A 24,873-nucleotide genomic window follows, 5' to 3' on the forward strand; every position below is an offset into this window, starting at 1 on the left:
GGATAGAACCCTTCTTGGCAGGAATCCCATGGAGGTCATGGGTAGCTCCTGGCATCCTGCCTAGAGGTGCATGCCAGGGTGTCCCACAGCTGGGGATGCTAAAACAGCCACATCATAAAGCTGAACAATGTCCCTTTTTCATGGTTGCTTCCCCTGCTTTATGGCTACAACATGAGATAAGTGAGATCTTTGATTCTTTTTCCTATTTTGCTAGATTCTGATATTGATGGGGCTTACAACCTAGAAAATTCCATAATCCAGTTTATACTTACAAAAGGCTGTCTGAAGATTTCCTTCCTGTACTCTTGATAAGCATCGTGGACTCAGTGGATCAGGTTCTGATGGCTAAAGAAGAATCTATGACTTGGCACTGGAGAGAATTCCTGGCCAAAGAACAGCAGCTATTAAATGTGTTCAGGATCAGAGTGAGATAAAGGCATCTAGTGAAATGCTACTCTCATAGCTCACATGGATGAGCTGGGTGTTTGGCCAGCTTAGATTTCCAAAACTGAGCCAACCTTAATTGGGTTTCGGCATTGTCTGATCTTCTGTCTAGGCTCTCCCTTTGTCCTATGGCATCAGATATGGTGGCAACCACATCAGAGTTGTACTAAGTGTCCATCCTGAGACTGGTTACTGAGAAGCTGACTCTAAAAACCTAGTCAAACTCTTGTTGACCCTACAGGCCTAGATCTGAAAGGGCCATGGCTTTCTCTTCCCAGTCTGTACCTGGGCTATGATTCTATGGGCTGGCATTCATGTGCGGGAAACCTTGGTTTGCACTAGCAAGAACAAGTCTTGGTGACCTCAGCACTATTCCTCAGTAACATCAGGGAATTTCTCCGTAGGAATAAGCTTCCCTCGAATATGAAGCCATATAGGGTGAGGCTTCATATGGGTGTCCCTTGCCTGACTCAGCCTCAACCAATTGGTGACATCAGACACTATGTCATTCCCCAACTGCTATTCTTCAAAACCTTTATGTGGGTGAACTATGATGTATAAGCCAGAAATAATACCATCTTCTGTCTCTAGGGATCATATTACAGACAAGTACCTGTTTGCTATAGACAGCCTGGCATGTGTCCAGGTCCACTGGTTTCTTGGGTCGCTTGGGCTCTTTTCTTGAACACCAGAACAAGTTGCTCCCTAAGGAGAGAATTAGAATAGTGTGAAGACACCTGGGTTTCCACGTGGCTGGTACGAATGTGAACTCACAAGTCTAGACTACCCCCTTCAGTCTCCTTGTTCATCCTTGGTGTCAGCTCCTGAAGCTGTATGTATTAGGTTGGTACAAAAGTATTGCGAGTTTTGTGTCATTACTTTCAATGGCAAAACTCACAATTGCTTTTGTACCAACTTAAAAAACCAAGAGACTCAGTCCAGACATGTAATGGGATAGGAAGAGGTCCATGGGACACAGATCATCTTTCCACATTGAATTCCCAATACAGGAAGCCTGGGAACCTCTGCCTAAGGATAGAGTTTCCTCTTCACATTGAAAGAGACTGTGCCTTCTGTGTCTCTATAGTCAGACCTCCAAGGACACAAGCAGTCCTGTGGCTTTACCCACGTTTGGAGGTGGAACTGCTGAACTAATAGCAACTAGGGGAGTTAATGGAGGTGGAACTGCTGAACTAATAGCAACTAGGGGAGTGAATGTAGGAATCTGTCACAGGAGTGCAGGGCTCCAGTGTACACTTCCTAGGGTGTCCTTCTGGGTGCTGTTGCTTCTTGGTTCTTCACCTGGACTCTGGAGTCTCACTGGGTGGTAAGAAGACTTCAAAGAAACTTTCCAGTTTTATCAGGCAAGCAGTTTGCTGATGTCAGCACTGTCCTGGATTAGATTCCCTTCCCCTGTTGGATAGGTGAATACCTCTTCACAGCCACTGTTGCTTGTGTCAATGGACCTGGTGCTGAATGTCAGTGAAGTACTCATCCTAGGTTTGACACTACTGCTCCCAGTGTAAATGCAGACTTTTTGTAATGAGTGGGAACCTCTAGCTGGCCCTTTGGGCACTGATTAGCAAAACCTTCAAAATAATGGAATATATTCATGTATAAAATATTCTACATGAAATTCTTTTTACATCTAAGATTTTCCTTCCCTTGAACTAAGTGACATGAAGGACTAGTCAGTATCATAAGACAGTAAAACCTCCCTGAAGACTTGCATAAAACTGTGTAGGCTACAGGGCACACTGGTCTTTTGAGTGGCTTGGAAAGGGTCTCTAGTTAGCTCTTAACCTGTTACAGAAAAAGCCAGAACAATAGCTTTAGCCTTCAGGCATGACCCATGTCCTACAATAGACTCGGGCAAGTCTTACATGCTTCCACCCACTCCTATTCCAGTGGCATTTTTGCAAACTCCTGACCTCAAATTTCTTAGGAACACATCATATGTATGTGTGATGTTTCGAGTTACTAAAGACAGCACATTGATGAAAATAACTGAACCCCATTATCACTAAACCTATGGGTCCTCAAACTTCCAATTCTCAAGCATCAGAACTCTTGACTACACAAATGAGGATCCAAATGTCATAACGTTTATGTCTAGTCAGTATCACAAGTGTCCTTTAAATCATAGGGGTTTTATTTTATCCTGGTCGTATTCCTTCCATGAAGGATGGTTAACAGCATGCAGATATGCACAGCTCAGAGGCTTCCTGCTCCTCTGTTCACGTCCTTCTAAAAGTTCTGTCTCCCAGCCATGAATAATGGAGGATGAATACTGCCCCATACTATTTCCTCCAACCTCCTGAGAAGTATGTGATCTTAATTACCACTTAATGCTTCTGTGGCTATTCTACTAAGGCAAAAAGTGAGAGAAGTAGCTGACATGTAAAAAGATGAACTAAAGATTGGAAGCCTTGCAATGAAATAAAGTTCTCAATAGGCTTTTCTAGTCTGTCCTTAGCTTTTCTAAGAATTCTAGAAGGTAAAGCTAGGTGACAGCAAAAAGGCTTCTGTCCTGATGTGGGTTCAGCTCAGAAGAGGGCCTCACTCTTCAAGGTCCATCTAGGCTGGCTTCTGAGCCCAGAGCGGGCAGGCAGGGGAGGCCTATGGCAGTACTAGGGTTTGTGTATTGGCCAGAGGCATCTGGTCTCTGTCACTTTGTGGTCTGAGTCAGTGGATAATGGAGCCTTGGGACACATATCCCAATTGCTCCATGGGCCCCCTGTTTGACTTTATTGGTCAATAAAGGGTCTCTGTTCCCATTGTTCTGTACACATAAGATGTTGTAAACGGGAGACACTGATTTCAGGTAGAATCTTTATCTTCATGACCTCTAAGCATTTCTGCCACCTACCAGGAAGGTAGGATCTTAGAGGCGGTCTGTACTAGCTCTCCCAACCATGTCTTTACATTTTTATGACCAGTTAACCCAGAATGGTGGCTGACCTTCAGGACTCTGACCCTGGACTCCTCACTGGTTCCTTGAGTGCAGGCCCTGGTAGAAAGCTTTTTGGCAAGAAGTCAATGAAGATGAGCTCTCGGGTATCCTCTCTGGAGGTGTGCATATGGGGGTGTTGGCACTGCTGGGGATGCTGCCTGGTGATCATCTTTCCTCTACCATTGTTCTTCTCCCTGTTTTGTGTCTACTGAGGGGGATAAATATGTGAGATCCTTGGTTTCCTATCTACTTCACTGACGTATGGAATCTAAAATCATCCACCTACAAACCCCATCCATAGATGTTAGAAAAACTTAATCTCCACTTACGAAGAAAATTTAGGTTTCTCCTATTCCTGGAAAGCACTATAGACTTGTAAATCATTTTTAATGTGTTGTGATTTTTGACTTCTAAATTAACCTACATTTGGCAGATGTTCCCTTAACTGGAACTTTGTGAACTTGATCCGAAACCCTATACATTTCATTGCTTTAAGGTGAAACATCCATGCTTATCTAGCATTTTTCCTTCTCTGGAGGATAAATTAGCCCCTTACCTAAAAGACATTCTATTACACTTAATGGAGGATTCAAAGAATACATAGATTGCTGAGTTCACTGTTCCAGGCAGTAAGTTTGCCCTTTTATTGTAATTTTTAATATTTTTACTAAAACTTTGTTTCCCTAAGAAGTAAATATTCTTATCCAAGAGTGAAAGTTCTGAGCAACACTTGCCATGTTCCTGCAGAACCAATGGTTCTGTCACTTCCCAGGAAGCTTGAGGACTGAAGGCCAAGAGGGAAGAATCTTACTGTCCTGACTTCAAATTGTGGTATTGGCAGTTGCTATACTTAAGGGTAGATGCTGAATGTGTTCATGACAAAACGAGGGCATCTAGTGAAACAATCATTCTTACCACTTCATGGATGAGTCTGGGAATTGCCCAGCCAGGGTTTCCTAAACTGTCAGCCTTAGTGAGGCTCTAGCACCAATGCTTGACCTCTTAGTTCCAGGTTCTAGTGTTAACCTATAACCTCAGGTGACGTGACCACACCAGAGCATCCATCCTGAGTGTGGTCTCTTGGACAGACATTCACATTCCAGCCAAAATCTCTAGTAATGGACTCTGTAGGTATAGATGTATAGATCTGAAAGGGACATGGCCTTCTCAGACTGAGATGATTCTAAAACCTGGTACTGATATCTTCCCAACTGGAATCCGCTCCTCTAGGCATGTCAGTGACCTTAACTCTAACTCTAGGTAAAACTCATGGAATTTCTCCCTGAAAGTGTTATAGTTCTCAAGTACAAGCCCATATGTAGAGGGGAAATCTTGAGGGTTCCTTACCTGACTTGACCTCATGATTTCTTCAACTGTTCATAATATTCCACCACTTATGTCTATTCCTCACCTTCTCATCTTAACCTCATTTGGGTGAGCTCACAGCAACTTCAGAGCTGGAAACAAGATGCTTAACATGCCCCGGCAACTGATCCAGGTAGAGACCTGTGCTTGTATATTGCTCAAGTGAGTATGACATCTTCTATGTCTGGTATCTGGGGCTGCCATCTCCTGAATGTTGGGAGGACCTGCTTGTGGAGACCATGGGATGGAATAGAGGATACCTGAGGCTTTGATTCTCCAGCTGCTCACATGTGTGCTTGCTGGGCTTGACTGGCCCTTCACTATCCTTGATGCACATCCTTGGGGACTCAGATTCTGGTGTAGTTCAAGCTCTGTGTGCACCCAAGGAATCAGTTGTTCCAGAAAAGGAATGGAACAGGAGGTTTAAGACCACTGGAACTATCCTTCCACATGGAATCCGTAATTGGGAAGAGAACCTAGGAACATGGATGCCCACAGGTTGAGGGTTCCTACCCCACTGACCGAACTCTGCCTACCTTTCTTGAGTCATCTTGTGACCTCTCCAAGGTATAAGCCATCTCATGGCCTTTCCTAGACTTGGAGTGAATGCTCCTGACTGACGTCTGAGGTACATACAGGTTCCGACTTATTGCCAGACAGATCAAGCTAAGCTACCACCCTTGGCCACTGAGATGTTATTTCCTTTTTCATGTAACTGGGAAAGAAGCTCTGGGAGACACAATACTGGGAGTGAGAAGGACTTGGACAACAACAGTTCATCTTGGGTAGAAGGAAGTATACACCTATTGTGTTCTAGGCTTTGACTCAGAACAGCTGTTAAAGCTATTCTTACACACTTCTCCAGGTTCTTGCTCATTATTGGTCCTCTTAGCTCGGTCAGAAGCCTGGGAAACGCCAAAAAAGCTTGCTCAGGAGGAATCATGCTGCTCCAGGTTGGAGGAAGTCATGACTTATGGTTCTTGGTATACTACTAGAAGGGTAAGCAGTGAACACTTACTGCATTTACACAAATTCCCAGCATCTAGTTTCTCCCTGCAGACTAAAATCCTGACCATGTCTTCAGAGAAATGCAGTTCTACCAATGCTGAACCTGGCAAGAAACTGCCCTTGGCATTTGGGGATGAGAAGGCTGAGGCTCATGGCAGGGAGTAGCATCTGAGACTCCAACATGGTAAAATGAACCTCAGGACCCCAATGGTGTGGAGGGAAAGAGCAGCCACAGGCTCATTTAACTTGTCCCCCGCCCCTTACAGTTTTGTGAGAATCTCAACATGTTTCTCAGATGAAGTACTTTGACAACTGGGGGTATGACGGAAATCTGTCTTGGCAGGATACGTTTTCCTTTATAGGTTAACAGACTTAATCAGCAGAAGCCTCACAAGCCAGAATGAATTGGGGTCCCATCTTTAACCTCCTGAAACAAAATAATTGTCAGCCAAGAATTTTGTATCCAGCAAAACTAAGCTTCATAAAAGAATGAGAGTCTTCTTCAGACAAATGCTGAGAGAATTTACCACTATCAAGCCAGCACTACCAAAAAAAAAAAAAAAATCCCACCCTGTACCTAGGAAAGGCCACAAAGCTGCTTCTGATCTTGGAGATGCCATAAGAAGATTCCAGAGAAAAGCAAGGCAGAGTTCTGCCAATAGGGTAGTATCCCTCAACTTTGGAACTAAGGGGATTCCCTAGAGGACTAGACATTCCCAGGCTCTTACCAAATGAGAATTATACTTGTGGCAAGTATAGGTTTTCTGTTCCCTCTAAGGCCAGAGAAGTCTCAGCCATTACCTCGGCTACCAGGCAGGTAAGTGTTTTCTGTTCCTGAAGATGGGTATCTGGGAGACAATATTTAAGTTCACAGGGACTTGTAGCAAGAGTTTACTTAGCTGGAACAAGCATGTATTGTCTAGGTTTTGACTTAATCTGGTAAAGCTGCTATTATATGCTTTTTCTGGCTTATCCCCTTCTTGGTCTTCCTGGCTCCATGGTGGGAGGCTGGGAGGAGAAACCAGTAAGCTTTCTCAGGTAAGACAGATGCTACACCAGGTTAGAGGGGGTCATGATTTCTCAGTCTAGTTATTAGAAGTGTAAGTGATAGAACTTTACATCCTCAAATCCCTGCTTATTAAATCCTGACTGTAGTTTGAGCAACTTGCAGCTGTGGTCCAAATGAAGAGGCTAGGGAGGAACTATGCCTGGCATCTTTGCACAGGGAGGCTGAGGCTTAGAAGGGCAATGAGAAGTAAGCATCTCCCTGAGATCACAAGCTGGGAAACTGAACCTCAGATCCCATGGTACAGAGAAGAGCAGTTGCAGGGTCACCTGACCAGTCGCCTGGGGTTCCTTTTCCAGTTCCTGAGAAATTCTGAACTTGCTTCTTGGGTAAAGATCTGACAACTGGGAGCATAAACATGGAAATCTGTCTTGGAATGCAGAGCTCTTGGAATGGGTGCCATTGTTCCTTGTTGAGTTCTCCATGACCTTAACTCTCACATCTACTTGCAGGTACAGACTTGGTGGGAGCCTCCTGCCATGCGGGACAGGTCTATTTCTGGTGTCTGCACTGGTGCTGAGTTGTAAGTTCCCCCCTGGATAGGGGAACACTATCATTGCCACTGGGTTACATCAATTAGAAAATGACCCAATGGTGAATGTTACTGAAGTCACCATTCTTGGTTTATCTCAACTACCCTATGCATATACAGACCCCCTCATGATTAGCAGGGATCTTATGTTGATCTAATGGAAACTTTCTATTAAACACATAAGACATTCGGAATTCTGATCAATATAATCTTTTCATATAGAAAGGAAACTTAGTTGTGACAACAAATAATTATGGCTGGACCACGTGGCATGTGCCTCTAGAGATACTGTACTAGTCCGTTTTCACATTTCTGACAGACATACCCGAGACAGAGTAATCTACAAAGAGAAAGAAGTTTAATTGACTCACAGTTCCACATGGCTGGGGAGGCCTCACAATCATGGTGGGAGGCAAGGAGGAATATAAAGGCATGTCTTACGTGAAAGCAGGCAAGAGGAGAATGAGAGCCAAATGAAGAGGGGGAACCCCTTATAAAACTAGCAGATCTTATGAGAACTCACTGTCATGAGAACAGTACAGGGGAAACTGACCCCATGATTCAAATATCTCTACCTGGTTCCACTCTTGACACATGGGGTTATTACAATTCAAGGTGAGATTTGTGTGGGGACACAGACAAACCATATCAAATGCCTTACGAAAGTACCCAATGCTATCTGGAAGTATGAAGACATACCCAGGCAAGTGTTCCACATTGTACTGTATAAGCCCCCTGACCTAAGTATCCTCCCAAAAGTCTCAATCTTTCATTGGCTTATTCAAGGAAATTCCCCATCATGCATTATTCTGAAGTAAACAATTTGTATGCATGCTCATGGAACAGAGTCATGCTGAGTTCTACTTTCTCAAGGCAATGAAAAGCTTCATGGTGAACCTTATCCCATGAAACTGTCAAAAATTGCTTAAATCCACTTAGTCTCTGAAATGGCCCTAAGGTCATACAGCAAGAATTAATCTAAAACTTAAGAACTTGGTTCAAATACCACAAACTCAAGATCTATACCTGCTTTTCAGCTTAGCTCATTGTGAGAAAATACACTCCAACATGAGACAGCCAAGAACAAGGGACTCCCCCGCACCCACCCAGCTCCCATTTGGAGGGCTACTTTTCATGGAGGGACAGAACATAAGGATTTCTTGTCCTGCTTCTAGCCTACCTGTTGCTGAGGCTAATCCCATGTGTGCTTGGCTGGAAGGTAGAGCTCTTATCTTCTATCCAGCTCCCATTTATGGGATAGAGGCTCTATCTTGGGCTAGGTGTTAATACTAGGGCTCACAAGGCAGGGGTTTCATACCAAGAGGCAAGCTGAGGAAACCTGGAGTTGCTCTTCACCTTTCATCAAGCCCTGCTAAAAAGGGGTGTCTAGGCTTCCCATTATTATCCCTAGCACTAGTCACAGCTTGCATTTTTCCTTAGTGTAGAGAGAAATAGAACAGAGCTCCAAATCCCTCCTCAAAAGAACTGACTTTCATATGCAGTGGTGTGGAGAAGTTCAGGCCAAAGGGCACTCCCAAGCACTACGGAGGCTATGGGAAAAGGGGCATTAGACGCTAATAGCTTCATTGAAGATACAGGCTAATCTGGAGGGCTAGATCTGAGAAAACCAGAAGACAGCTGATGGAAGCCCTCTTGGGGTGGGAACTTGCTTCAAACATTGCATGTAGATAACTAGAAGACAGATCAATCATGCTTTGAAGCAAGGTGGGTTTAGGTACTTGATCAAGTCTTGAATAAACCCAACCAGTTGCATCTCCAAGGAGATCTCTGCTACCAACTGACCATCTTGATTCAGATTAAGTCAAAAACTCAGAAGAGGTAGAATAACTGAGGTTGTTGCTATAGGATTTCTGGTCTTATCCCCTTGCTTACACCTATGCTTATCAAGCCTTTGAAGTAAAGGTTTTGGCTCAACCCCTAGAAGCCAATAGGTAGAAGCCATAAGTTCTTGTTACTGTTGTAAACTTTCCAGAGGGATTGCCAAACTGTTTACCATTCCGACTTTCCTGGATGTCTCTTGCCCATCTCTTACAAGGGTTACAAAGGGTAAACTTTGGAAACACATTTGTCTTCATAGTCTCCACCAAATCTATTTCTATTGGCTCTCAAATAAGAGCTGACATAAACTTCTTAAATGCCTGTGCTTCATGATGGGGAAGCAGACTGGTTGGCCATGGAAGCTTTGGGATTAGAGAAACTTGACACTAAGGAAGAACAGCTTTGTTTTCTGACGGTCTTAGTGCCTCCTGGAAAAGGAGATCAAGGACTCTTCATCCTGTTTACATTTCTTAGCCCTATTATCCTGATGTTCCAACTTATGGATTGTTGGAGATCAGTAAGGGGATTACTCTGGAATGAAAGAAGCAGGGAAATGCTGGAATGTCCCCTTCTCTGAAGATGAAGAAACTTCTCTTGTGGGACCTCTAAGAACAGCTAGCATGAGCCCTGATTCTTCTTGTCCTTCCAAATTTATGGTAGTGCAGTTGCCATGTAATGCTTTTGTGGTTACCAGGCCAAAGAATAATGTGAACTAGAGCTGACTTAGCATGAAATGGACTAGCTTCATGATCTGAGTTTAGAAGCATCACAGCAAAACTAGAAGCACTCAATAGGCTTCTTTAGTTATCTCTCCAGACATAATAGAAGTAGCAGCTTGGAAGGTAAGATGTTAATAGAAAGCAGCTTTCTTAATGGACCACTATTTCAACTGGGTACCCTTCACCTTTATTAAACTAAGTGTACCTGGGCTTGTTTCTGAGCCCAGAACAAAGTCTGAATGAAGCTTGTGGCCAGTGCCAGATTTTCAGTAACTGATGGGAGGGGTCCAGTTTCTCACTTCATGGTCATCACTAACTCCATCTGCATGACAGCTTGGGCTGCCCTGTAAATCTCTCACATCAAAACGTCCCCATCACTAAAGGTGCTGAATACCACTTGTGAACTTGCCTTTCTCTGTATGTTCTGACAATCAGTCCCACAGGGAGAGTGTAGTATAGATAGCATTTTCTTTTGAGTGGTGTCATGTCCAAGCACTTCTACAGGTCTAGAAGGTAGGACCTTAATATTTACACTAGCCCCTTCCATGCTTCTGTCACATTCTTATGACCGACTAATCCAGAATGTGCAATAACTAAATATGACTAACCTGGACTTTTCAAAGTTACTAGTGGTTCTTGACTAAGTTTGACTTCTTTGTAACATCCCTCATGGGGAGTGGGTGTTTCTTAAGCCATCATCTAGAGACACACAGCAGAAGCCCCACTATTGATGAGACAGAGGTTGATAACATAGTTGAACTCCTATCCATTGGAAAGCTGGCTTTTTCCTTTGGTTATGTCTGGGATGAATCTTGATCCTATGGTTTATCTAGTATTCTACCTATTTTCTATAATATTGAAGCTACTTTTAAGTAAAATTGACTTAACCGGACTTAGATATTGTCATCTTCAAGAAGGCTGGAAGTCCTTAATCCTAGCCAAACATGGCTTCAGGAAAGACTAATGCCAAAGTATATGCTTGGCATGAATATGGATATCTGTCTTAAGGAGGGCAGGGCTCCAATCTACATTTCCTTGGGCATCCTTTGCGTGCTATTCCTCAGCAAGTCATCCCTCACATTGACTCCAGAATCTATCTGCATGTGCAGACTTCGTATGAGCTTCCATTCAGGCTTCACTGGACAGGCCCCTTGATGGTATCAGCACTGTCCTGGGCTACAGCTTTCCCCTCCCATTGAGTAGGGGAATGCTCTGTCACCACCACGGGGTCACTTGTACCAGAAATCTAATAGTGAATGTCAAAGTGACCAAATTAGGTGTCAACTTCCCTGATATTGACTCAGTGTCAAGCACAAGGGCCTCCAATTAGCCTATGGATATCCTCTTAGCCAAAATGAAAACAAAAGCATTCAGATCTTCTCAAGGTGAGATTTCAGTAGAATAAGTTCTGCAACTCCCTAGAAATTCTTCTCCTTGAACCAAGGAATGAAACAGCTGTCTGCAGTCTCCTAGAATGTTTACCTTTCCTGTAGTCCCTGAACCTATGTAAACCAAAACTGTCCTGGCATTTCAGGTGGCCTGGAAGTTTTGTTTAAACTTAAGTCCTCAGATATGTCAAACTAGACAGCTCTAACTTTCAAATGCCCACAACCAGCAATTACCATTTGTGGCTAGTCTTGTTTCATATGTGCCCCCACCTACTTTCCCTGAGTCATTTGAAGCCAGTGTTAGCCCTCAGCCTACTCAGATATCTCTAAAGGGTTTTTAACCATCATGTAATACTTCAATACCCAAAAAGAAGCTTAACCAGTTTATCACTAGATATAACCCATTAGTTTCCAAACTTCAGATTCTAAATGTCATACATGTCTTGACTTTTTATTTGAATCCTGATTCAAATCAAGGCAAATCCTGATTCAAATAACCTTAAAACATAGTTGGTTGTTATATCTGTTTTTCCTCATGCTACCTTATCTAGTAAGTTGCTATGTCTTAAACTGCAGGTTTCTTTTTCTTCCCATCACATACTTCTCAAAAAGGTGGCTGGCTGTCCCACAGATTTGTCCCACTTTGTATATCTTATTGCATGCCCATGCTATCATTCAAGTTTATTCTACTTAAAAACCTTCTATTTACACTTGCAGAATAAACAGGTATATCTTTAACATTCCTTCTGAGAGTGCCTTTATCCTGGGTCCTGGAGCAGGAGCCACTATGTGTGTGTGTGGGGGGTGCATCAAGTCAGAACCCAGAGAAGGTAAAGTTGGTTATTCTCCCATGTCTGTGTGGCACTGAGCATTAGGCTTAGGATAAGGGCCCATCAATCACTGGGGCCAACTCTGAACAGATTTGACCTTGTTGAAGATGCTGCAGTGGCAACTGAATCTGGTTGTAGCCTCACCTGAGTGCCCTCATGGCTACTTCTATGAGGTTCCTTCTTTATGGACTCTTATCACTAAATCGGATTTCTGGACGTCGACAGCACAAATGTTGTCCTTAGTTTGGGGAGTGAGGGACTGCATGTGGGTAACTTCTACAGAAATCTTTCCCTTAATGCTGGGTTGGTCTGGTTACTTGAAAGGTTTTAGGTAAACCAATAACTATCTCCGTGGAGACCTGTATCATGTAACACAGGCCATCTTGAGCCAAATGCTGACTTAACCTCTCAGGCCACTACACTGTAGGACTTCAGAACTTTTGCCTTTTCTTGAAGGCAATGTCTGCAGACCTTTGGACTGAAGCGTTCACAAGAAACTTGGTAAAGGATTAAGCCAAGAATCCTTGCTGTGTCTTAAGCCTTTCTAGAGGCATTGCTGAACCACTCTTAAGTTTCTTCCTGAATGACTTTCTTACCCATCTCTAACATGGTGGGGGATTACTTTGAGGACATACATTGGCAATCTCTACATCTGCCTCTCTGTTGGTCTCAACTAACATAGCTGACACCGTCTCTTAAAACACCTTGTTGACTCATGGGGAGGCAGAATGGTTGGCTATGGGGATTATAGAACTAGAAACCTAACACTTCAAGCAGTCCTGTCTTACGGTCCTAGAGCTCCATGAAGGGAGACAGAATTATTCTTTTAGCTTAAGCATCTTAAAGGCCTAATTTCCCTAAAGTTCTCAGTGTAAATTCCTAAAAGCAAATTAGGGTTGATCTTATAGAAGGATCCAAGGGAACTTTAGAATGTCCACTTGGCCCAGTGATGGAGGAAGGCAAAAGTCTACAACTAAACTGCATGAGCCACATTTTGATTTCTTCTGTCCTTTGAAATACTTTGAACTCCAGTCTGCTTATAGGATGCCTCCGGGGATACACTTTCTATCATAATGAGAATGTAGCTCACATATTGGATAAAGTAGAATATATTCCCTGATGTGGTTAGAAATCTTGCAATGAAATTAAAAGCACATTTTCCTAAATTAAGAAACCTAAGTAGCATCCTAGAAAGCAATGTGCCAATAGAAGGGCTGCTATCACTTACTTTTTTCAGGTCTGCTTTAATAACCAGTGCCACCAGAAAATAACCAGTCCTTACTCCCTTGTCAGTAACATGTTCAAGTTGACCAACTATTTCTAAACTTTTTTGTATACAAGTACAGGTGTCTTTTACACTACAGCCATGGGGCTCAGGTGACTGCTATAGATATGACCAGTGTCTACCTTTCCAGAATAAGCAGGGCACAGGAAACCCTTAAGTGGTAATGAGGGAATAACAGACCCATATAGCCAACTTTTAAGGACCACCTTCCTAATCCCCACTCAAAAGGAGATCCTTATTTCTAATCAGATTACTCACCTCAATCCTGGCTCTTGGGTGAGTAGGATGTTTTTCTCTAGAAAAACACATCACTACATGTGGATAACTTGTTTTTATACTTAAACATAAAAATCTAAACAAAAAACAAAGCGGTAAGTTTTTTTAGGATAGAGATCAACCAGTTTATACTCTGAACTTTGCCTTCAGGCAAGGACATTGATAGGACTTTTTAGACCTTAGAAGCAGGCCTCAAAACAATCTCATTCTCCTACTGCCTTTTCATTGCCTGTCTCTAAACAATCTCATTCTCCTACTGCCTTTTCATTGCCTTTCTCTCCCCAAGGCAGGAATCTTCCCCTGCCTTCCTGTCTTGGAGCTAGCCATAAAAGGAATTATCAGACCTACATTGTCTGATTTGTAGGTCACAAGACCCCATCTGAGAAGGGGTCCTGCCCCACACTTTGGAGGAAGGAATGCTACAGAGATGTTGAGAAGAATTGGAAGAGTTAGGCCTTGCTGAGTTTCCCTGCTCAGATAATCCTCATCCAATCACATTTCTACAAGGTTGTCAGTCACAGCCATCTCATGTCTCCATGAAAGGTCCAGGAGGACCAGATTTGGGTAGCTTTTAGACAGCTGAACATGTGGAGTTCCCTGGAAGGTGGCCCAAGGAGGGCATGGCAGCTTCATACCTCTTCTGCCATACTTAGCCTATGTGTGTCTGTTTCCTTTGTAATCTTTATAAAACAAACATGTTTCCCTGAGTTCCCCAAGCTGCTCTAGCAAATTCACTGAACCCAATTCATGGTAGATCCCAATTGAATGCTAATCAGGAGTTCTGAAGGCCCAGACTTGTGCCTGGTGGGGAGAGGGGGGCAGTCCTGTGGGATTGAGCTTTCAATCTGGATGGGATGCTATCTCCAGGTGGACGGTGTCAATTTAAATTGGATCTTCAGCTGATATCCACTGCAGGACTGACTACTTGTTGGAGAAACCCCTACACACTTGGTTACAGAAGTCTTCTGGGATAAGTATTGAATAGAAGTGTTTTCCCCAACAGAGGCACTTAGACTCGAGCATGGGAAACACAGTAAGAGATGAAGGGAATTTTCTTCAATCCCTAGTTCTCTTTTTCCCTTAACCAACTTTCTACTGAATGGAAAGTATGACCTCTTAGGAAATAGAACTTCCAAGATAAATCCTAACCTAACCATCAGACCCTCCCCTTTCATCAACCTTAAAGAAAAATCCTCCAGATATACCTGTCTGGATAGCTACATCTGTTGGGCAAACATACCTGATTCCATGGAAGCAGGGGTCATTTTTTTCTCCCCCATCACTAAAAATAACTAGAAAGCTTCAGTGATTACAGAAAAAGTGAACGTGACATTAAAACATGTTCTCTCCATCCTGGCCAGCTAAAGCAGGAGTTAATAACTGGGTATGAAATACAGACCTCGACGTTCTACATTTTACCTAACAGCTACTAGGGCAGTTGGGAGAGTTGAGAGTAGGATGAAGTGGGAAGACTTGGAAAGGTGGTCCACTCAGCTTCAGTATTGGAAGGGCTCAATGCTGGCGTCATTGACATGTGTAAATGAGGGCTTCTGTCACTGAAGAGCTCACAGATGTGACTACAGATGGTCTTCAGTTAACATTCTCCTGGTCAATGGCCCAGGGAATGGGGATGCAGGCCTCATGGGTGACCATGCCAGCAGGGAAGTTAATGGCTGTGGGTTTTGTGAATCTGGCTAGGCATTTGGTATTGTCCAGGACCACCTTGGGATCATAAACCTGAATCTGGCACTGATATCAGTGGCTTAGTCTTTCAATGGCTGCCTCAATGTACTTCAACCTTCTCTTGCATGGCCTTGGTGCTGAAGTTGGGATGACCTCCTGCACCATTCTAGTTACCAAGAATAAGCACCGTTGATCCTAATCTATTGCTCCAAAGTCTTCACACAATGCAACATGAAATGGACTACCCTGAGAGGATCTCGCTATGTCAATTTTTCCACATTTCTCTATCAAATTCCCACTGGGCTTTCACGACCTTGGCATGCATCCTGATGCCCATATATAAATAGACTTGGTAGTGAGCCTCCTTGATATTCTTGCTGTAGTACATCTACTTTTGCACTGAAGCAATATAAACTTTGGGACCCAGGGAAGTCATTGGAAGGCAAACTGAAGGGATGCCCATCTGCTATAAGAAATATATTCCTGTTGCATTCCAAATCAGGGATGCTGGTTGTTCACCATGTCTTTACCTATCTATAGGTGTGCCTTAAACTGACCTTTTATAGATTTTGGGGTATACTTAGACTTCACAGAACACCAGCTGGCTGGGGACCTTGTAGGAAGAGTCCCAAAATGGCAGCAGGGATGAGATGTCACTGTTACAGGCTTCAGATTGAAATGCACTAGAGCCATCAACCCCACTCACTCTACACACTTGGGCCTGCTCTCCTGGGGGTGGACCTCATGGCATGATCCTCTTCTGATACCTTCAATCCAAACATACGTGGCTTGGACTTTCCCACTGTCTTGGTCCGTTTTGGCTGCTATAACAGGATGTTTCAGACCGGGTGACTTAGGACAACTTCTCGTACAGTTCTGGAGGCTAGGAAATCCAATGCCAAGGACCAGATTCAATTGTATGAGAGCTGCTCTGATTACAAGATGGTGCCTTGTTGCTGTGTCCTCACTCAGTGGACAGAGCAAAAGAGCCAAATCTTGTATGAAGCCCCACTCATGAAGGCCTGAGCCCCCATGGCCAAAATTGCCTCTTAAAGGCTTCACCTCTTAATACTATCACACACTGTCTTTAAGTTTCAATACCCAAATCCTAAAGGGGACACAAACCACAGCACCCGCCCTGAATTGGGAACTTGTTACTTGTTTGACCCCTCTGTTCAAGTGAGAACTTGAGGTGGCCATGGTGGAAGGTGTTCTAGATGGCAAAAGTGAGAAGCAGCCTGGTATGCTCCTCGGTACTCTGCTTCCCTCCCATCTTCAGCTCTTGAAGGGCTGCTATCTAATGAAGCTGCATTCTACCATGTCTCATCTAAGTGCCTTTCTCAAAAGCAAGGTTCATTTGGGCGTATTCCTGTGTCTAGAGCAGACAAGTAAAGATTAGGGCAGTACGTACTTTTCACTGATTGGCAGGAAGGATCTGGTCTTGTTACTATTTGATCACCAGCTCTGAGACAGCTGTTCTTTAGAGCCCCCATATTGAGGAGTGTCATGCTCATTAGGAGACACAATAGACTCACGGGGTAAGGTACCCTTCAGGTTGTATGAGGTTTATGAGGAGGTGTTAGGGCAAGTGTCTGGCATCCGCTTGCAGGTGGGGGTCTCCACCTTGGTCCCTTCTAAGGCTTGGGGCTACATGCATGGATTGGAAAGCAGGATCTTAAAGGAGACTGATAGAAAAAAACATGTAGGGGGAGTATTTTAAGACTTAAGTTTTTGAAGAATCCAAAGTCATATCAACTTGACACACTGAAATTGTCTCCTTGTTTTGTTTGAGCTTATCAATACCTATATAGTACTCCTACCAGAGGGCCTTTCTAGAAGCAATGCATCAGGTTAGCTTGCCATAAGTTATACCAAATTTGGTTAGGAGGAACACTTTCAAGCTGGCTGTGCTCTCGATATTTCTCTTTCAGGCACTTCTCTCATAATTTTATTCACCTTAGACTACCATTTTTTGAAGCTGTCCTGGTTCCTTTATATAAGAGAATAACTTTTGGAAATGAGGACCTTAATGCTAAATATAATAGAAAGCTCTATAATTCTGTTCAAAATGCACATTGTCAATAGCAGAAAACCAGAAATACATGAAAATGGTAGTTCTTAGCTATGGTGAAGGAAACCTGCACCAAGTCTTTCCAATCTTTTTAATCTTCAGTTCCAAGTATAACATCAAATATGGTTGGCTGATGGAAAGGAATCTGGCTGTCATACTGACAGAAGTCTTAGGACCTGGAGAAGATGCCAGCTCCAAGATACGCTTGTAGTAATCATGACAAGGTGACAAATTCCAGGAATATGGTCAGGTATTCCTTTTGCAGCCTCCTGGAATGGTCCAGGAATTTTCCCAGCATTCATTTAAGCTGAGTAATCCTGAGCAGAGGACTCCATCCTGCAGTGTTTCGGCTTCCAATTCCAGCCTCAAATGTCACCTAAAGTGATAAGGCAAAAGACCAAGCCATACTAGCTCTGGCTATTACAAATCTGGAAGTTATGAACACAGAGCAATTGTTCATTCCCAGCTAAACCCTCTTATGTCATGGTCTCTGTAGCCCAGGTCTGGAACTAGGTCTTTGCTACCCAAACTTCATGGTTTATCCTGAGAAGAACCATTCCTGTCAAAAGGATCAGGCTGAGAATGAGTACGAATGCTATGTAATTCTGCAATGCCTCAAATCCACTGCCCAGTATGGTCAGAAGTACTTCCTTTTGTTTCTTTTCCCCTAGAGGGATAGGCTAAATGAAGCACATGACATTATCACTTCTCTCTTCCAAAATACAGCTGTAGGTTCCTTGACTTAGGATCCAGTGTCTCCTTTGGGAGGGTCAATCCATCTAAAGTCTTAAACTTGCCCATTTATTTCCCTACCTTCTACTCTTGTTCACTTTGACCACGTGTGGTTTTGGTTAAACTTAGGTCTAGAAACTATCTTGATTTTTGGGTCAGAGTTAACCACAGAATCAAATACTAGTTCATTCAAAATGTGTGTGGCTCATTGCATCTGTTGCTTCAGTATTGGCCACGGGGTATCTGATACCCCAGTTGGACCTCAGGGAAAATCCCTGAACTGGGCTGAGGGAACAGTCCTTGACTGTCAATTCTACCAAAATCTGAGACTGACTTAAACCCAAAGCAGTGGTCAGTATCTTGGTGAGCCTGTAAACTTCTTGGAAGGTCTATAGACAATAGGGATATGTGAGGAAGGTGTCTGTGAGAACAGATTGTCTCCAACATTGCCAGTGAGAAACACATGCCCTTTATTTGCCTAGGCACTTGTCCTTTTCATTGGGGACAGATTGTAAAACCTGGGAACTTCAATTCTGGAAACTTCTCAGAGGTCTTCAGTGTGAACTTTGAGACAGTTACCAATAACGTTTTATTAAAGTTGGTGTTGGCTCCATTCTGGAACAATTCAACTTATTATGTCATTGTCCTTAGAATTTTGCTTTTTGTCTAGATTTTCATAAAAGCAAAGAATGACAGTCTTACCTGCAAAACAAACAAAAAAAAAACTAGTCTCACAGTTTCCAAAAGTTGGAAGACAGTACTTATAAGGAGTGTTATTGGCCTTGTGGACAGGGAGTCTGATCATATGGAGCTTTGAGCAAGTCAGGATGTTGTCTGAGAACCCTTTGGAAGCCACTGGAAACCAAGAACTTGTTTGGTGTTGAAAGTCTGACTTGTGGAAACTCACGTTGGTTTTTTTTTCTTTAAGTTCTGGGATACATGTGCAGAAAGTGCAGGTTTGTTACATAGGTATACACGTGCCATGGTGGTTTGCTGCACCAAACAACCCATCATCTACATTAGGTATTTCTCCTAATGCTATCCCTCCCCTAGCCCCCCACTGTCCCCAACAGGCCCTGGTGTGTGATGTTCCCCTCCCTGTGTCCATGTGTTTTCATTGTTCAATTCCCACTTATGTGTGAGAACACGTAGTGTTTGGCTTTCTGTTCCTGTATTAGTTTGCTGAGAATGCTGGTTTCCAGATTCATCCATGTCCCTGAAAAGGACATGAACTCATCATTTTTATGGCTATGTAGTATTCCATGGTGTACATGTGCCACATTTTCTTTATCCAGTCTATCATTGATGGGCATTTGGGTTGGTTCCAAGTCTTTGCTACTGTGAACAGTGCTGCAATAAATATACATGTGCATGTGTTTTTATAGAATGATTTATAATCCTTTGGGCATATACCAAGTAATGGGATTGCTGGGTCAAATGGTATTTCTGGTTCTAGATCCTTGAGGAATCGCCACACTGTCTTCCACAATGGTTGAACTAACTTACAGTCCCACCAACAGTGTAAAGGCATTCTTATTTCTCCACATCCTCTCCAGCATCTGTTTCCTGACTTTTAAATGATTGCCAATCTAACTGGTGTGAGATGGAATATGCTTGTGGTTTTGATTTGCATTTCTCTAATGACCAATGATGACCTTTTTTTCATGTTTGGCCACATAAATGTCATCTTTGGAGAAGTATCTGTTCATATCTTTCGCCCCCTTTCTGATGGGGTTTTCTTGTAAATTTGAGTTCCTTGTAGGTTCTGGATATTAGCCCTTTGTCAGATTAAAGACTTAAACGTAAGACCTAAAAACCATAAAAACTCTAGAAGAAAACCTAGGCAATACCATTCAGGACATAGGCATAGGCAAAGACTTCATGACTAAAATGCCAAAAGCAATGGCAATGAAAGCCAAAATTGACAAATGGGATCTAATTAAACAGCTTCTGCACAGCAAAAGAAACTATCATCAGAGTGAACAGGCAACCTACAGAATGAGAGAAAATTTTTGCAATCTATTCATCTGACAAAGGAACTCATGTTTAACAGCTCAGCTCTAAGAACACTCAGGCTTATATAAAAACCATATGCTAGAGGTTTTTGCCCTTAATAGTCACTAGTAGCTGAGACCCAGCAAGAGATTAGGACTCTCAGGCTGGTTTCAGAAGAGGGTTTTTTTCAGAGAGCTGGACTTGAATACAGACTTTGTTGAGATAGCAGGTAAATTTTCAGGGCATCCTCCATTTACCTAATAAATGACTTTCTGGCACTTGAAGCCAGGAAATTCACAGAAGGGTATTAATGGGCAAAGCCAACTGGCACCTATATGTTGTTCCCAACTGGGGTAGGGACTTGAAAAGGCCACATCTTAGCCCAAATTAATCCGGGCTCCATGCTGGGACTGCTGCTTCCCAAGAAAGGGGAAAAAGATCAAATTTTCAGTACACGTGAACTTAGACTATCTGCTTGGTCTTCACAATATTAAAGGTATTCTGAAAGACTAGAAAGAACTGTTAATGCCATCACTGGACCCAGATCAAGACCGATTCATATTCCCACTGCAAATAATCCAATAGAATCATGGAAGAACTTTCTATTACTCAAAAAATAAATGCTTACTATAGATCTGTTCTAGATGCTTCCCATGCTCTTAAGCTATAAACTGGTATGAAAATCCCACTTCCTGCTTCTAGAAACTTAAGCTTAGGGCTTAGAATCTGGTAAGTGTCACATGATACATGTGAAAGAACCAGGATTTGCACCTGAGTTCAGCTTCCAAGGCCTGTTCACCACTCTTGACTGAGATTTCCCTGGCTAATAGGAATCTTGAAACTAGTAGGAAGTTTTTGTACTGAAATTATGTTCTAGTGGCTGTAGGCTTATGCCTACTTATTTCAGCAGCTGCAGAAAACAATTCTCATGATTCTGGGATTTTGTTTGTGGTATCTCCAAAACACAAACTCTCTTGGAGAGACCCTCCTAATGATAGAGATGGGGGCAGAGAAATTCTGGGCAGAAAAGGGGTGAGTCCGCAACAAAACTCCACCTGCAAGTTCAAAGGCCTGAAACTATGGCCCAAAGTGAGAACTTTTACCCCTGTTTTCCTTCTTGAATGTTGCCTTTTGCTAAACTACCCATGGCCTGTCCTGCCCCCATCCTGTGCCTATAAAGATCCCAGACTCACCTGGCAGAGAGAAGTAGCTGGACATCAGGGACTATGGCTAGACATCAGAAGTGGCTTGGCTTCAAAGGAATAGCTTGATGGCAGAGCTTCAGAGAAGAATCCAGCCAGAGACAGCCAGACTCCAGGGGAAGATTACCAATCCACCCCATCCCTTTTTCAGCTCCCCTTAGGGCTGAGAGCCACTTTCATTGGCAGTAAAATCCCCTGCATTTACCATCCACCAATTCACTCATGCAACCTCATTTTTCCTGGATGTCAGATGAGCTCAGGAGCCACCAGTGTGGATACAAAAAGCTGTCAGCTGGCCCTTTGCCCTCTCTGGCAGAGGGCAGCTGCCTTATGTGAAAGAGTGGAGGGCCCATTGAGCTGTTCAAACTTAAGACCGTCCACAGACAGCAGAGCTAAAAGAGCACTGTAACACACCCCCTGGGGCTTCAGAAGTCACAGGCACCCTGCCTGGATGCTGCCGCAGGGCCTGAGCGAAGTTCACTCCTGCCAGTGCTCAAAAGTGCTCGCTCTGGCTCCTGCACTCACTCGCTTGCGCTCCACCTCCCATGAGGGGTGGAATGCAGTGAATCTGAGTGAGTGGAGTGTGATCCTGCCTGCAACAAGGCTGCCAATCAATTCCAGTGCTCATGTCCTCCAGTCCCCATCTTGTTCACTTGCATGTTCCTTCCTTCGAGGAGTTGAGAGTGGCAGGCTGAGTAAACAAGGCACCCCTGTCGTGAGTCCCACGAAGGTGTCAGGGAAGTATCCTGTTTCAATAACTGTGATCTAGGAAGGAATGTCCTCATAGTCACTCTAAGCAATGGTAGACCCAGCCTTGAGTTCAAATTACTGATGAGAACTTAACACTCATGGAGCCCAGTTTGATAGGCAAGACTCATGGGTGAGAGACTTAGTAACTTGTCAAGATTGAGCCTATGTGTTAGGAGTTGAAAAGAAATTGGTGGTTGAGTCAAAAACCTGAGTCTCATTCAAAGCTTTCCATCGCTTATCCTTTTCCCTTTAGTTTCAACAGTCACTTCAATACAAAACAGACAAAAGCAGCATACAAATGTGGCAAAACAACCAAAAGCTATCACAACAGCTGGCACTGTGGCTATGTTTTGGCACCCAAACTGCTTAAGTGTCCTGTGTCTCCGTAAGCCTGCTGCAGTTCTTGGTATCATTCTTAGATCCACCAAACCTTGTCCAAGTCATCTTCTGACAAACATCCTGACCTTGCCTACTCGACTGTGCTGTCCCTCCTGTTTGGTAACTGTATATATAAAATCTTTATTGGAAAACTTCAAAAATCACTTAAGCTGCCAATCCAGCAACATTATTTGGGATCTGGGAGGACTGTGTTGCATTCTGCTTCAGATTAATTCAGTGGAGAGCTCTGCAGGGGAAGTCTTACCTGTGGATTTTGGGGAGTGATGTTCTATTGCAACAGTCTCGAGCAAAATGTAGATGACCTGTGAGAACCCTTAGAAACAACCAAACTCAAGGGCAGCTGAACTTGCTTTGGGAAGATACCTAAGAACCGCTGCCCATCTTCCTCCAGGCGGCTCAGTCTTACAGGCAGCTCATGCCTGGTGTCCAGGGTCATGGCGAACATCTTGTATTGTTCCTTAAAGCATTCAGCTACTGCCTCAAAAGGGCTGAGCAACTCAATTTGGTGGCTGAGGTTGTCTGCCAGCTCCCACTGCCTCTAGCTGAGGCCTGTGCTTCAGCTTTTTTCTGTAGCTGCTTTCTACATACTGCTCTGCCTTTGAACTAAGCAAGATTGTTCTCCTTTACAGTCAGCAGAGTCGATAGTAATATTTGGGACTCTACTTCTGTCACTTTGGACAAACTTGGGCTCTCTGAGGGGCAGAAATGATGTGGACTTGGTTTTGACGTTGTCTATTCTAACTAGAGTCTTTCTGACCACACTTACCATGAATGGCTGAGCCAGGTAGAGGGAGTGGGGGCTGGGCTGTGCCCTAGACTGCAGGTCAGCCTTTCTGAACCCACTGCCATCAGCTCTGCTTTCCTGGAGCAGGTTGGATTTCCTTTCACCTTCAGATACCTTCCCACTCTGTGGTGCTTTTGTGTAGTGTTTCTTTTTTAGGCAAAGTCTGTTGCCCCGGCTGGAATGCAATGGCATGTTTACTGCACCGCAACCTCCCAAGCTCAAGTCATGCTCACCTAAGCCTCTTGAGTAGCTGAGACTGCAGGCATACACACACCTATGCCTGGCTAACTTTAGATGGTCTTTGACATATCAGGTGCAGAAGGCTTTTTGTTCTTATACTGCAAGTATCAAGACTCAACTACTCTTCCACTCTGTACTCTTTTTCACTTTCATTTTGGCACCACTCGGATCACTGGGACAAGCTGCAAAAGGCTTTCTACCAGCTTCCTGAGAAATACAACTTCCTGCCTGCTACTCCAAGGCTGGACCTGCCCCCTCACTTGCAGGGTTGGACCATATTGCAGAGCTGCAGGAGGAATGGCCACGGGCTAAATGGGTGCATCCCCCCACCCTAAGATGTCTTATAGAGAATCATTCAGCTCATCTGTCTTGAATTTCAGAGACATCAGTCTTGGTCAGTGAATTCTTGCTCATCAACTCTTAAGAACTTATCTAGAATATGAATCAGAGTTAGCCTGTAGATGAGAAGCTTGGAAAGAATCTTTTGACCCAGGATGACACCAGCCCTTCCTGAATGGGGCCTTCTCTTCTACTGAGTGTCCATGTAGAAGACATGGACAAGACCTAACTGCTCTTGTGCGTGTGAGACTTTATCAGCAGTGTTCAGGCAAAGACAGTCATGAGTTTTCATAAAGAACTTGGAACTAGATGCTGTAACCTTTTCAACCATGAATAGGAAACCTTAACAGTTGAGTCCTCAAATAGAGGTTCTTGTTTTGTGCTATCCTACAAAATCTCAGAAGAGGTCAATGTCTCTGGGACTTATGTGGAAGCCATATGGCATGATATGCCCTGGTTGCTTAAAATAGATTTGGAGTCACACTCTAATGCCTTCATGAGTGCCAAAGTAATGAGACTGTGGTCAAGACATTAAAATGACTTTCCTCACCTAAAAAAAACTATACCTTGAAATTGCCCAAGGTATGCCTTAGTTTTTCTTAGAAACAAATAGGCTGGATATTGTGGCTTATGCCTGTGATCAGTGCTTTAAGAGGTTGAGGTGAGAGGATCACTTAAGACCAGGAATTTGAGACCAGCCTGGGCAGTGTAGTGAGACCCCATCTCTACAAAACACACACATGTTCAAAAATACCAGTGTAGGCTGTGGCTCACGCCTGTAACCCCACCACTTTGGGGGAGGCTGAGCCAAATGGATCACTTTGAGATTGGGAGTTCAAGACCAGCCTGGCCAATATGGCAAAACCCTATCTCTACTAAAAGTACAAAAATTGGCTGGGCATGGCGGCGCATGCCTGTGATCTCAGTTGCTCATGAGGGTGAGGCAGGAGAATTGCTTGAACCCAGGAGGCAG

The 24,873-nt window shown here is 43.6% G+C and overlaps 1 long non-coding RNA gene across 1 annotated transcript in view; it reads right to left on the reverse strand.

The window, feature by feature from the left end:
* Positions 1-292: 292 nt before the first annotated feature.
* Positions 293-24,873, reverse strand: part of LOC131380746 (uncharacterized) — a 38,747-nt gene continuing 14,166 nt past the window's right edge. The window contains exons 2-3 of the long non-coding RNA XR_009208902.1: positions 1,058-1,149; positions 293-383 (exon numbers count right to left, since the gene is read on the reverse strand). This is a non-coding gene — a long non-coding RNA (uncharacterized LOC131380746). The remainder of the gene's footprint in view (positions 384-1,057; positions 1,150-24,873) is intronic.

The sequence above is a fragment of the Hylobates moloch genome, unplaced genomic scaffold, assembly GCF_009828535.3.
Source record: "Hylobates moloch isolate HMO894 unplaced genomic scaffold, HMol_V3 SCAFFOLD_12, whole genome shotgun sequence".
NCBI classification, from domain to species: Eukaryota; Metazoa; Chordata; class Mammalia; order Primates; family Hylobatidae; genus Hylobates; species Hylobates moloch.